Source organism: Hyperolius riggenbachi, chromosome 3, assembly GCF_040937935.1.
Source record: "Hyperolius riggenbachi isolate aHypRig1 chromosome 3, aHypRig1.pri, whole genome shotgun sequence".
Taxonomy (NCBI): Eukaryota; Metazoa; Chordata; class Amphibia; order Anura; family Hyperoliidae; genus Hyperolius; species Hyperolius riggenbachi.
The window spans coordinates 175,657,000-175,669,371 of record NC_090648.1 but is presented as its reverse complement, the minus strand read 5'-3'; positions in this window follow the sequence as shown (position 1 = coordinate 175,669,371).

Genomic DNA, 12,372 nt, shown 5'->3' with positions numbered 1-12,372 from the left:
AAGTTCCCCTTTAAAATCAATTTCCGCTAACTTGTGACAAAAAAAATAAATCTTCTATGAACTCACCATCCTCCTAACGGAATACCTTGGGGTGTCTTCTTTCTAAAATAGGGTCATTTGTGGGGTTCCTATACTGCCCTGGCATTTTAGGGGCCCTAAACCGTGAGTAGTCTTGAAACCAAATTTCTCAAAATGACCTGTGAAATCCTAAAGGTACTCATTGGACTTTGGGCCCCTTAGCGCAGTTAGGGTGCAAAAAAGTGCCACACATGTTGTATCGCCGTACTCAGGAGAAGTAGTATAATGTGTTTTGGGGTGTATTTTTCCACATACCCATACTGAGTGGGAGAAATCTCTCTATAAATAGACAATCGTGTGTAAAAAAAATTAAAAAATTGTCATTTACGGAGATATTTCTCCCACCCAGCATGGGTATGTGTAAAAATACACCCCAAAACACATTATACTACTTCTCCTGAGTACGGCAATACCACATGTGTGGCACTTTTTTGCAGCCTAACTGCGCTAAGGGGCCCAAAGTCCAATGAGCATCTTTAGGCTTTACAGGGGTGCTTACAATTAGGCACCCCCCAAAATGCCAGGACAGTGAACACACCCCACAAATTACCCCATTTTGGAAAGTAGACACTTCAAGGTATTCAGAGAGGAGCATAGTGAGTCCTTGGCCGATTTCATTTTTTTTTGTCGCAAGTTAGAAGAAATGGAAATTTTTTATTTTTTTTTGTCACAAAGTGTCATTTTCCGCTAACTTGTGACAAAAAATGAAATCTTCTATGAACTCACCATGCCTCTCACTGAATACTTTGGGATGTCTTCTTTCCAAAATGGGGTCATTTGGGGGGTATTTGTACTATCCTGGAATTTTAGCCCCTCATGAAACCTGACAGGTGCGCAGAAAAGTCATAGATGCTTGAAAATGGGAAAATTCACTTTTGGCACCATAGTTTGTAAACGCTATAACTTTTACCAAATCCAATAAATATACACTGAATGGTTTTTTTTTTATCAAAGACATGTAGCAGAATAACTTTCACGCTCAAATGTATAGGAAATTTTACTTTATTTGAAAAATGTCAGCACAGAAAGTTAAAAAAGTCATTTTTTTGACAAAATTCATGTCTTTTTTGATGAATATAATAAAAAGTAAAACTCGCAGCAGCAATCAAATAGCACCAAAAGAAAGCTGTATTAGTGACAAGAAAAGGAGGTAAAATTCATTTAGGTGGTAGGTTGTATGAGCGAGCAATAAACCGTGAAAGCTGCAGTGGTCTGAATGGAGAAAAAGGCTCTGGTCCTTAAGGGGCGAAAAGACTGTGGTCCTCAAGTGGTTAAAGTGTACCCGAGGTGACATGTGGCATGATGAGATAAACATGTGTATGTACAGTGCCAAACATACAAATAACAAGGCTGTGTTCCTTTTCATTGTTTTCTGCTTGAAAGAGTTGAAGGTTCAGGTATGCAAGTGACAGTTCCTCTTCAATTGGGACCCCGCCAACTATACGTAGTGTAACCCTTAATTACGGCCATAAAATTCTTGCTTGGCAGAGAACAGGCAAGAGTACAGAGGATAGATAAAAAGGTCAATAATTCATGTATTTTAGCCTCTGGGACACTGAAAGAACGAATGTCATACGAGACAATACAACTTTAAAGAGGAACTCCAGTGAAAATAATGTAATAAAAAAAGTGCTTCATTTTTACAATAATTAAGTATAAATTATTTAGTCAGTGTTTGCACATTGTAAAATATTTTAAATCCTTGATTTACATTCTGACATTTATTACATGGTGACATTTTTACTGCTGGCAGGTGATGTAGCTGCTGCATGCTTTTTTGGCAGTTGGAAACAGCTGTAAACAGCTATTTCCCACAATGCAGCAAGGTTCACAGAGAGGAAACCGCCAAGAGTACATACTCAGGATTTCTTTGTGGGAGGGGTTTCACCACAATATCAGCCATACAGCGCCCCCTGATGGTCTGTGAAAAGGAATAGATTTCTCATGTAAAAGAGGGTATCAGCTACTGATTGGGATAAAGTTCAATTCTTAGTCGGAGTTTCTCTTTAAACTTCAAAAAAAAGTAATTCAAAGGCGAAGGGTAGATACTATTGTTTCTCTCATCAGTTTATTTTACTCTCAGGTTTCCTTTAAAGCAGATGGCCATGATTATTTTGTTTCAGTTCACAGCATCTGCTCCATCATTCGATACAGAACACCACCTTCGTACTCATGAAATCTCCCTGAAGCTGCTTTCACATAACACCATACAAGGGATTCCCCCAAGCATTCCAATATCTTATGGAAGATTATTTTGGTCTAGCATCCAACAGTGTCTCCTAGGAGGTGGTAAGATGTACTTCCCATTCACCTATCAGTCTCTTCTGGATTGGAGAGTTTTGTGTCTATTACAGCTATTAACTACCCCTTAAAGTGACTCTGTAACAAAAATTACAACGTTTTTTCTACCATCCTACAAGTTCCTAAACCTATTCTAATCTGTTCTGGCTCACTGCAGCACTTTGTACTATCACGGTCTCTGTAATAAATCAATGTATCTTTCCCCTGTCAGACTTGTCGGCCTGTATCTGGAAGGCTGCCAACTCTTCCGTGCTGGTCTGTTCCTCTATGCACACTCCAGTGTGTGTTTTATTTACATAAGCCAGCAGCTTCTCTGCTATCTTATCAGTGATAGAAGAGAGCTGGATAAAAATCCTCCTCTGTTAGGCTGTGAAAGTAGCTGGCTGACACATACTGAGGAATTACAAACACAGGCACAGGCAGAGCTGTCTGCAGGAAGCCTGTAATGTTCAGTGCATGAGAGAAGAAGGGGACAGAAAGTAAACACACAAATGATCTTTTGAGATTCAAAAGGAAAGCTGTATACAGCCTGCTTGTGTATGGATGTATTTTCTATGTGTGGACATATTGTACATCAATCTACTTCCTGTTTTGGTGGCCATTTTGTTTGTTTATAAACAAACTTTTTAAAACTGTTTTTGACTACTTTTAATGCGGCGGGGAGCGGCGAAATTGTGACAGAGGGTAATAGGAGATGTCCCCTAACACACTGGTATGTTTACTTTTGTGCGATTTTAACAATACAGATTTTCTTTAACATACAGGGGTTGGACAAGATAATGGAAACACCTTGAAAATCAACAAAATATATATTTAATATGGTGTAGGGCCACCTTTTTGCAGCAATTACAGCCTCAATTCTCCGAGGTATTGATTCATACAAATTGTGAATTGTTTCCAAAGGAATTTTAGCCCATTCTTCAGTTAAAACACCCTTCAGTTATTTTAGAGACGATTGCGGCGGAAATGGACTTCTTACTTGAATCTCTAATAACAACCATAAATGTTCAATAATGTTGAGGTCTGGGGATTGTGGTGGCCAGATGAGATGCTCAACTTCATTAGAATGTTCCTCGTGCCATTCTTTAACAATTCTAGCTGTATGGATTGAGGCATAATCATCTTGAAAGATGGCATTCCTCTCCGGAAACAGTTTTTGAAGCATAGGATGAACTTGGTCGCCCAAAATTCCTAAGTAGTCTCGGCTGTTAATTCTTCCATGAAGGGAAATCATTGGCCCGGCGGATTTTCAAGAAATAGCACCGCAGATCATCACAGAATCCCCGCCATGTTTTACGGTTGGAAGACAGTATGGATGAAATGCTTCTTTCAGCTGTCTCCAAACGTACACTCGGCCGGAGGTGGGAAATAAGGTAAACCATGATCCGTCAGAGAAAAATCACATTTTTCCACTGCTCAAGGGACCAATTATGGTGGTTTCTACACCACTCTAAACGCTTTGAAACATTTGTCTTGGAGAGCAGAGGTTTTCTAATTGCAGTTCTTTCGTGGTATCCAGATTTGTGCAGCTCCCAACGAACAGTTTTTGTGGAAACTGGGTTCTGCAGTGATTTTAGGAGCCGTTGTCTTGCGAGCTTTTCTAACAATTCGATTTAAAGTCCGACAGTCTCTCTCAGACAACTTTGACTTTCGGTTACAACTGTGCTTTGCTGAGGACGTTTTTCCTTCTCTTTCAAATGTAGTCATTACTTTTGAGTCAGTACTAGAGATGGCCCGAATGGCTCCAGGCGAACTTCCTGTGGTTCGCGTTCACCATGTAACGCAAACTTTTCCAGAATTTCGGTTCGCCCCCCTAGTGCGCCACTAGGGTCAACTTTGACACTCTACAGCAGTCAGCAGGCACATTGTAGCCAATTAGGCTACACTCTCTCCAGGAGTCACTCCCCCCCTATAAAAGGCAGGCAGCGCTGACCATTACACTCACTCGTGTGCCTGCATTAATTAGTGAAGGGACAGCTACTGGCAGACTCTCATAGGGAAAGATTAGTTAGGCTCTTGTAGGCTTGTTAGCTTGCTCCTGGCTGATTGTTGTTGCTAAAATAGCACCCCTCAACAGCTCTTTTGAGAGCTAATGTTCTCCTGATGTGTTTTTTTTTGTTGCCCACTGACACTGCATTATACAGCCCTATCTGTTGCAGCTGGACCTTGGTAAATGCTATTACTGTGCCAGCCAGGCCCTGCCTCTCTATACTGGGACACCTACCTATGCCCACCTACCTACTGGGGCACCTACTTACCTATACGGGGACACCTACCTATACTAGGGCACCTACCTAGCTATACTGGGTCTCCTACCTATGTCTAGCTAACTACTGGGGCACCTACCTATACTGGGACACCTACCTATGCCTACCTACACTGGGTCTCCTACCTATGCCTAGCTAACTACTGGGGCACCTACCTATGCCTATCTACCTAAACTGGGATACCTACCTATGCCTACCTGCCTATACTGGGACTCCTACCTATGCCTAGCTAACTACTGGGCACCTACCTATGCCTATCTACCTATACTGGGACCCCTACCTATGCCTAGCTAACTACTGGGGCACCTACCTATCTACCTATACTGGGACACCTACCTATGCCTACCTACCTATACTGGGACTCCTACCTATGCCTAGCTAACTACTGGGGCACCTACCTATGCCTATCTACCTATACTGGGACACCTACCGTTGCCTACCTATACTGGGACACCTACCTACCTATACTGGGACTTCTACCTATGCCTAGCCAACTACTGGGGCACCTACCTATGCCTATCTACCTATACTGGGACACCTACCTATGCCTACCTACATACAAGAAGATAATAAGGTCGTTGCTTCATTGTAGACAGACCAAATTTGATCAACTGGACAGTCACTGTTGTTCTATCATTGAGCTACCACAGCCCGGCGACCATATGGGCTTGAGAACCACCATGGCCTGCACTCTCGCCATGGTGCGCACCAGTCCAGCACGGCCGTCACTACGCAAACAGCTGTTTGCGGTGCGTTACACAGTGCGTTTGGTGTGTCAGTGTGAATCAGTACTCTAATTACACTCCCTGATTGATGTATACACATGCAAGATGTTTTAAAGCACTTTAGGCCTGCAATTTAGCATTCAATGTGATTTCTGCCCTTACAGGGAGTGCAGAATTATTAGGCAAGTTGTATTTTTGAGGAATAATTTTATTATTGAACAACAACCATGTTCTCAGTGAACCCAAAAAACTCATTAATATCAAAGCTGAGTATTTTTGAAAGTAGTTTTTAGTTTGTTTTTAGTTTTAGCTATTTTAGGGGGATATCTGTGTGTGCAGGTGACTATTACTGTGAATAATTATTAGGCAACTTAACAAAAAACAAATATATACCCATTTCAATTATTTATTTTTACCAGTGAAACCAATATAACATCTCAACATTCACAAATATACATTTCTGACATTCAAAAACAAAACAATAACAAATCAGTAACCAATATAGCCACCTTTCTTTGCAAGGACACTCAAAAGCCTGCCATCCATGGATTCTGTCAGTGTTTTGATCTGTTCACCATCAACATTGCGTGCAACAGCAACCACAGCCTCCTAGACACTGTTCAGAGAGGTATACTGTTTTCCCTCCTTGTATGATGGACCACAGGTTCTCAATGGGGTTCAGATCAGGTGAACAAGGAGGCCATGTCATTAGTTTTTATTATTTATACCCTTTCTTGCCAGCCACGCTGTGGAGTACTTGGACGCGTGAGATGGAGCATTGTCCTGCATGAAAATCATGTTTTTCTTGAAGGATGCAGACTTCTTCCTGCACCACTGCTTGAAGATGGTGTCTTCCAGAAACTGGCAGTAGGACTGGGAGTTGAGCTTGACTCCATCGTCAACCCAAAAAGGCCCCACAAGCTCATCTTTTATGATACCAGCCCAAACCAGTACTCCCACCTCCACCTTGCTGGCGTCTGAGTCGGACTAGAGCTCTCTGCCCTTTACCAATCCAGCCACGGGCCCATCCATCTGGCCCATCAAGACTCACTCTCATTTCATCAGTCCATAAAACCTTAGAAAAATCAGTCTTGAGATACTTCTTGGCCCAGTCTTGACGTTTCAGCTTGTGTGTCTTGTTCAGTGGTGGTCGTCTTTCAGCCTTTCTTACCTTGGTCATGTCTCTGAGTATTGCACACCTTGTGCTTTTGGGCACTCCAGTGATGTTGCAGCTCTGAAATATGGCCAAATTGGTGGCAAGTGGCATCTTAGCAGCTGCACGCTTGACTTTTCTCAGTTCATGGGCAGTTATTTTGCGCCTTGGTTTTTCCACACGCTTCTTGCGACCCTGTTGACTATTTTGAATGAAACGCTTGATTGTTCGATAATCACGCTTCAGAAGCTTTGCAAATTTAAGAGTGCTGCATCCCTCTGCAAGATACCTCACTATTTTTGACTTTTCTGAGCCTGCCAAGTCCTTCTTTTGACCCATTTTGCCAAAGGAAAGGAAGTTGCATAATAATTATGCATACCTGATATGGGGTGTTGATGTCATTAGACCACACCCCTTCTCATTACAGAGATGCACATCACCTAATATGCTTAATTGGTAGTAGGCTTTCGAGCCTATACAGCTTGGAATAAGACAACATGCATAAAGAGGATGATGTGGTCAAAATACTAATTTTCCTAATAATTCTGCACTTCCTGTAAAACGCTGCTTTGCGTCCAATCCAGATTTTTCCTGGGGACTTTTGGCGTCTATCCCACTCCGCCATGCCCCCCTCCATGTGTTAGACCCCTTGAAACATCTTTTCCATCACTTTTGTGGCCAGCATGAATGTTTCTAGTTTTCAAAGTTCACCTCCCCATTGAAGTCTATTGCGGTTCGCGAAAGAACCAAACCTTTCGCGGAAGTTCGCGAACCGAAAATCGGAGGTTCGGGCCATCTCTAGTCAGTAGCTCTTAAAATGCCAAGCATTCGAGCAGTTTCTGTTACAGTAGCGTCTGCTACTGCACCAAAAATTTGGCCTCTTTGAAAGTCTGAGAGATCTGCCATTTTTATAAATTATAACTAACTTTTGCTTAAATACCTGTAAAAAACAATTATTTTAATTAAACATGTCAAATAACAAAAATAATAAACAAAAAAAAAGTTTAACATACAGGATCTTCTCAAAAAATTAGCATATTGTGATAAAGTTCATTATTTTCTGTAATGTACTGATAAACATTAGACTTTCATATATTTTAGATTCAAATACACACAACTGAAGTAGTTCAAACCTTTTATTGTTTTAATATTGATGATTTTGGCATACAGCTCATGAAAACCCCAAATTCCTATCTCAAAAAATTAGCATATTTTATCCGACCAATAAAAGAAAAGTGTTTTTAAAACAAAAAAAGTCAACCTTCAAATACTTATGTTCAGTTATGCACTCAATACTTGGTCGGGAATCCTTTTGCAGAAATGACTGCTTCAATGCGGTGTGGCATGGAGGCAATCAGCCTGTGGCACTGCTCAGGTGTTATGGAGGCCCAGGATGCTTCGATAGCGGCCTTAAGCTCATCCAGAGTGTTGGGTCTTGCGTCTCTCAACTTTCTCTTCACAATATCCCACAGATTCTCTATGGGGTTCAGGTCAGGAGAGTTGGCAGGCCAATTAAGCACAGTAATACCATGGTCAGTAAACTATTTACCAGTGGTTTTGGCACTGTGAGCAGGTGCCAGGTCGTGCTGAAAAATTAAATCTTTATCTACATAAAGCTTTACAGCACATGGAAGCATGAACCTACTTTTGAACCAGAAACAGCGGCAGAAGTGCCTGACCTGGGCTACAGAGAAGCAGCACTGGACTGTTGCTCAGTGGTCCAAAGTACTTTTTTCAGATGAAAGCAACTTTTGCATGTCATTTGGAAATCAAGGTGCCAAAGTCTGGAGGAAGACTGGGGAGAGGGAAATGCCAAAATGCCTAAAGTCCAGTGTCAAGTACACACAGTCAGTGATGGTCTGGGGTGCCATGTCAGCTGCTGGTGTTGGTCCACTGTGTTTTATCAAGGGCAGGGTCAATGCAGCTAGCTATCAGGAGATTTTGGAGCACTTCATGCTTCCATCTGCTGAAAAACTTTATGGAGATGAAGATTTCATTTTTCAGCACGACCTGGCACCTGCTCACAGTGCCAAAACCACTGGTAAATGGTTTATGTGGACCATGGTATTATTGTGCTCAATTGGCCTGCCAACTCTCCTGACCTGAACCCCATAGAGAATCTGTGGGATATTGTGAAGAGAAAGTTGAGAGACGCAAGACCCAACACTCTGGATGAGCTTAAGGCCGCTATCAAAGCATCCTGGGCCTCCATAACACCTGAGCAGTGCCACAGGCTGATTGCCTCCATGCCACGCCGCATTGAAGCAATCATTTCTGCAAAAGGATTGCCGACCAAGTATTGAGTGCATAACTGAACCTAATTATTTGAAGGTTGACTTTTTTGTTTTAAAAACACTTTTCTTTTATTGGTCGGATGAAATATGCTAATTATTTGAGATATGAAATTTGGGTTTTCATGAGCTGTATGTCAAAATCATCAATATTAAAACAATAAAAGGCTTGATCTACTTCAGTTGTGTGTATTTGAATGTAAAATATATGAAAGTCTAATGTTTATCAGTACATTACAGAAAATAATGAACTTTATCACAATATGCTAATTTTTTTTAGAAGATCCTGTATGTCAAGTTTTGATAGCTTAAAACATGTTCAAATGTTAGGTGTTTCCATTATTTTGTCCAACCCCTGTAATGGCTAATTAACCTCCTTGGCGGTAACCCCGTGTGTGACATGGGGTAAGCCGCCGGAGGGTGCCGCTCAGGCCCTGCTGGGCCGATTTACATTTTTTTTTTGCTGGACGCAGCTAGCACTTTGCTAGCTGCGCCAGCACACTGATCACCGCCGCCCCGTGCCCGATCGCCGCTATCCGTTGCGGCGCGCCCCCCCCCTCCCCAGACCCCGTACGCTGCCTGGCCAATCAGTGCCAGGCAGCGCCGAGGGGTGGATCGGGACTCCCAATGACGTCACGACGTCGCTGACGTCATCCCGCCCCGTCGTCATCCCGCCCCTTGCTACATTATTTAAAAAAAACACACAAAAAAACTGCTGCGCTGCCTCCTGGCGGAGTTTTTCATACCGCCAGGAGGGCTACAGGAGTACTGTAGAGGGAAAGAGTGTTGAACTTATCTGGGGATTCTAACAGTCCCCCACAGACATCCTGTGCCCGTGCAGCTAATCACCGATGCTCCGGTTCACTTCCGGAATTTGTGACTTTAAAGTTGGAAAACTACTGCGCCTGCGCAGCCGCGTCCTCGCTCCCCCTGACGTCACCGGGAGTGTACTGTGCAGGCCCAGTATGGTCTGCACCTGCACAGTATACTCCTGGTGACGTTAGCAGGAGCGAGGACTCAGCTGCACAGGCGCAGTGGTTTTCCAACCGTAAAGTTGCAAATCCCGGAAGTGTACTGGAGGCGGGGACCGGAGTATCGGGGACTAGCTACGCAGGCATAGGACGTCTGCGGGGGACCATTATAAACCCTCAACTCTTTTCCCCCTACAGTACTCCTTTAAGATGGTGAGGCTCTAGCACTGAAATTTGATGGGGTCCAGCCTTCCAGAATGTGATTTATGGCATGTGACATAGTTGGTGGACTGGCAAGCTTTTAGCAATGATCCACAATACTCTAGTTACTACAAAGTATAACGTATTAACATAAACATATTTAAAAATCAGGAAAACTATAAAGCAACTCAGTTGGTACAGGAAGACAGAGGGCAGATCTGGACAATCAGGGCACTTGTCTGATTGCCTAGAGCTAAAGTGGCATGCAAAAAGTTTCTGAGTAAGAGTGCAGATGGGCCCCCTGACAACCATTGGGACCTAGACCAGGCATGGGCAAACTCGGCCCTCCAGCTGTTACGGAACTACAAGTCCCACAATGCATTTGCCTTTATGAGTCAGGACTGTGGCTGTCAGACTCCTGCAATGCATTGTGGTTCCTTAACAGCTGGAGGGCCAAGTTTGCCCATGCCTGACCTAGACGGTACAGTTGGGTCACCCTCAAGTTCAACCCGAAAACCCATTATTCAAGCCCAATTGCAGAAACTTGAATATTGCCAACATTTGGGTTTCTGCATATATATTTAACCATCCCTTTCCATCCATTTATATCTGTGCTTCTATGTGGACACGGATGGAAACCTAATCTGAGGAATCCTCGGGATCCTGTAGAGGCTTCTCACACCATCTTCCGGATCACTGTTGCTGTTCTGGTAACCATGAAATAAATCCAACAAGAGCTTGCCGTATTTCTGATTGAGACCATACTCCTATTCATGCATGAGGTGCTACGTGCAAGCGCGCAGGCTGCACTCGTGAATAAAGAGCAGCATGGCCTGGATCTTCCAGAGGGGTGAGCGGCGGTAGGAGGCAAGGTGGACACAGGAAGCTTCCAGAGGCTTCCATCTTCTTAGGTAAGAATCTGCTTTTTGACCCAAGGTCTGCATCAGGTTCAGGCTATTTAATTTCCTAAATAGGAAATGAACAAAATCTTCCTCAGTTACTTTTTTCATGCAGTATCTGAACAGTTTGCAGACAATAGAAAACACCTCTATGTTGGATGTGCACAACATGCTCATTTTGGATCTGCAATATATAAAAATTTAAAGGGAAAAGGGATCACCAACCACAAAATGAATGGTTAATGGAGATGCACTACTAATGAGGGCACTATAATTACAGTGATGAGCAAGGTAAAGCATTTACTAAGCAAATAGGGCAGTATGGCAAGCACCATAAACGGGAAGGAGATATAGATGCACTGCAAATAAACAAAACATAGGGGATATAAGATTAAAACCAACAGAAGACTATTTATTAATATAGGGGCACTAGATACATGGGAAAAGTGGGGTACAGCGAGATGACCTTTATCTGGCAATTATCAGCTCTACAATGTACAGTATTAACTATAACTGCCGACTGGGGCCATACTGGTATTTTTGCTACACCCGCCATCACCATTCAGCCATGTACCCCATCCGGATTCCAAGAGTCCTCCATCATGGAAAAAGACTGCAGCACATAGTAGCCTCAGTCAGCCCCAGCAGTCCATGTGGCTATCACTGTGTGGGAGGAATTAACTGAAAGATGGGATGAGGAGAGGACAAAAATAACTATGTGCAATGGACAGAGAATCAGCTTGGATTGCTCAGCAGCTGAGAAGCAGAAGTAAAGTCCACAAAAGGGCAGGGCTAGGTTTTACGGTGGGTGTTGCATTCCTTGTAAAAGCAGGAGCGCGAAGGAACACAATCCACACATTGCAGTTAGGCTGTCAATAAAAATGATGCTTCCCTGTAACCTGCGCCTTTTGAGATGCCACATGCAGTTAGGGCTGGTTCACACTGCAAGAGCTTTTTGTAAGCGCTTGTGATTTTAAAAGCTCTTGCTAATGTAATACTATGTGTGTGTTCTCACTTGAACGGATTTCATAAAAATCATCTATAGAACAGTATTACTAATAGCTTTTCAAATCACTAGTTCTTAACCACTTGCTTACCAGCAGACTCTGTCCCCAGTCTCTGCCCCCTGCACTTCGCCGACAGGCTTACTGCGCCAGCGCAGGCCTGGCCACGCGTCTCCTTCTATGCATTCCCATCCGCAATAGCTACCTCTGTGCAGGACGCTATTGCGGACGGGTATGTGTACAAGGATAAGCGTGGCCAGGCCAGTCGGCGAAGTGAAAGTAGCTAGCGGCGGGGGACAGGAGGATCCGAGAGTGACTGTGAGGACACAGGACAGCTGCAGGGGGCTGGTAGAAGCCACAGGTAAGTAAAACTGATTTTTTTATTTCAGGTTTAAGTGTCTCTTTAAGGACAAGAGACTACTAACATAAACTGGGCTTGCCAACATCTCACCACACAGAAACACAGCTGTCATCATTCACAT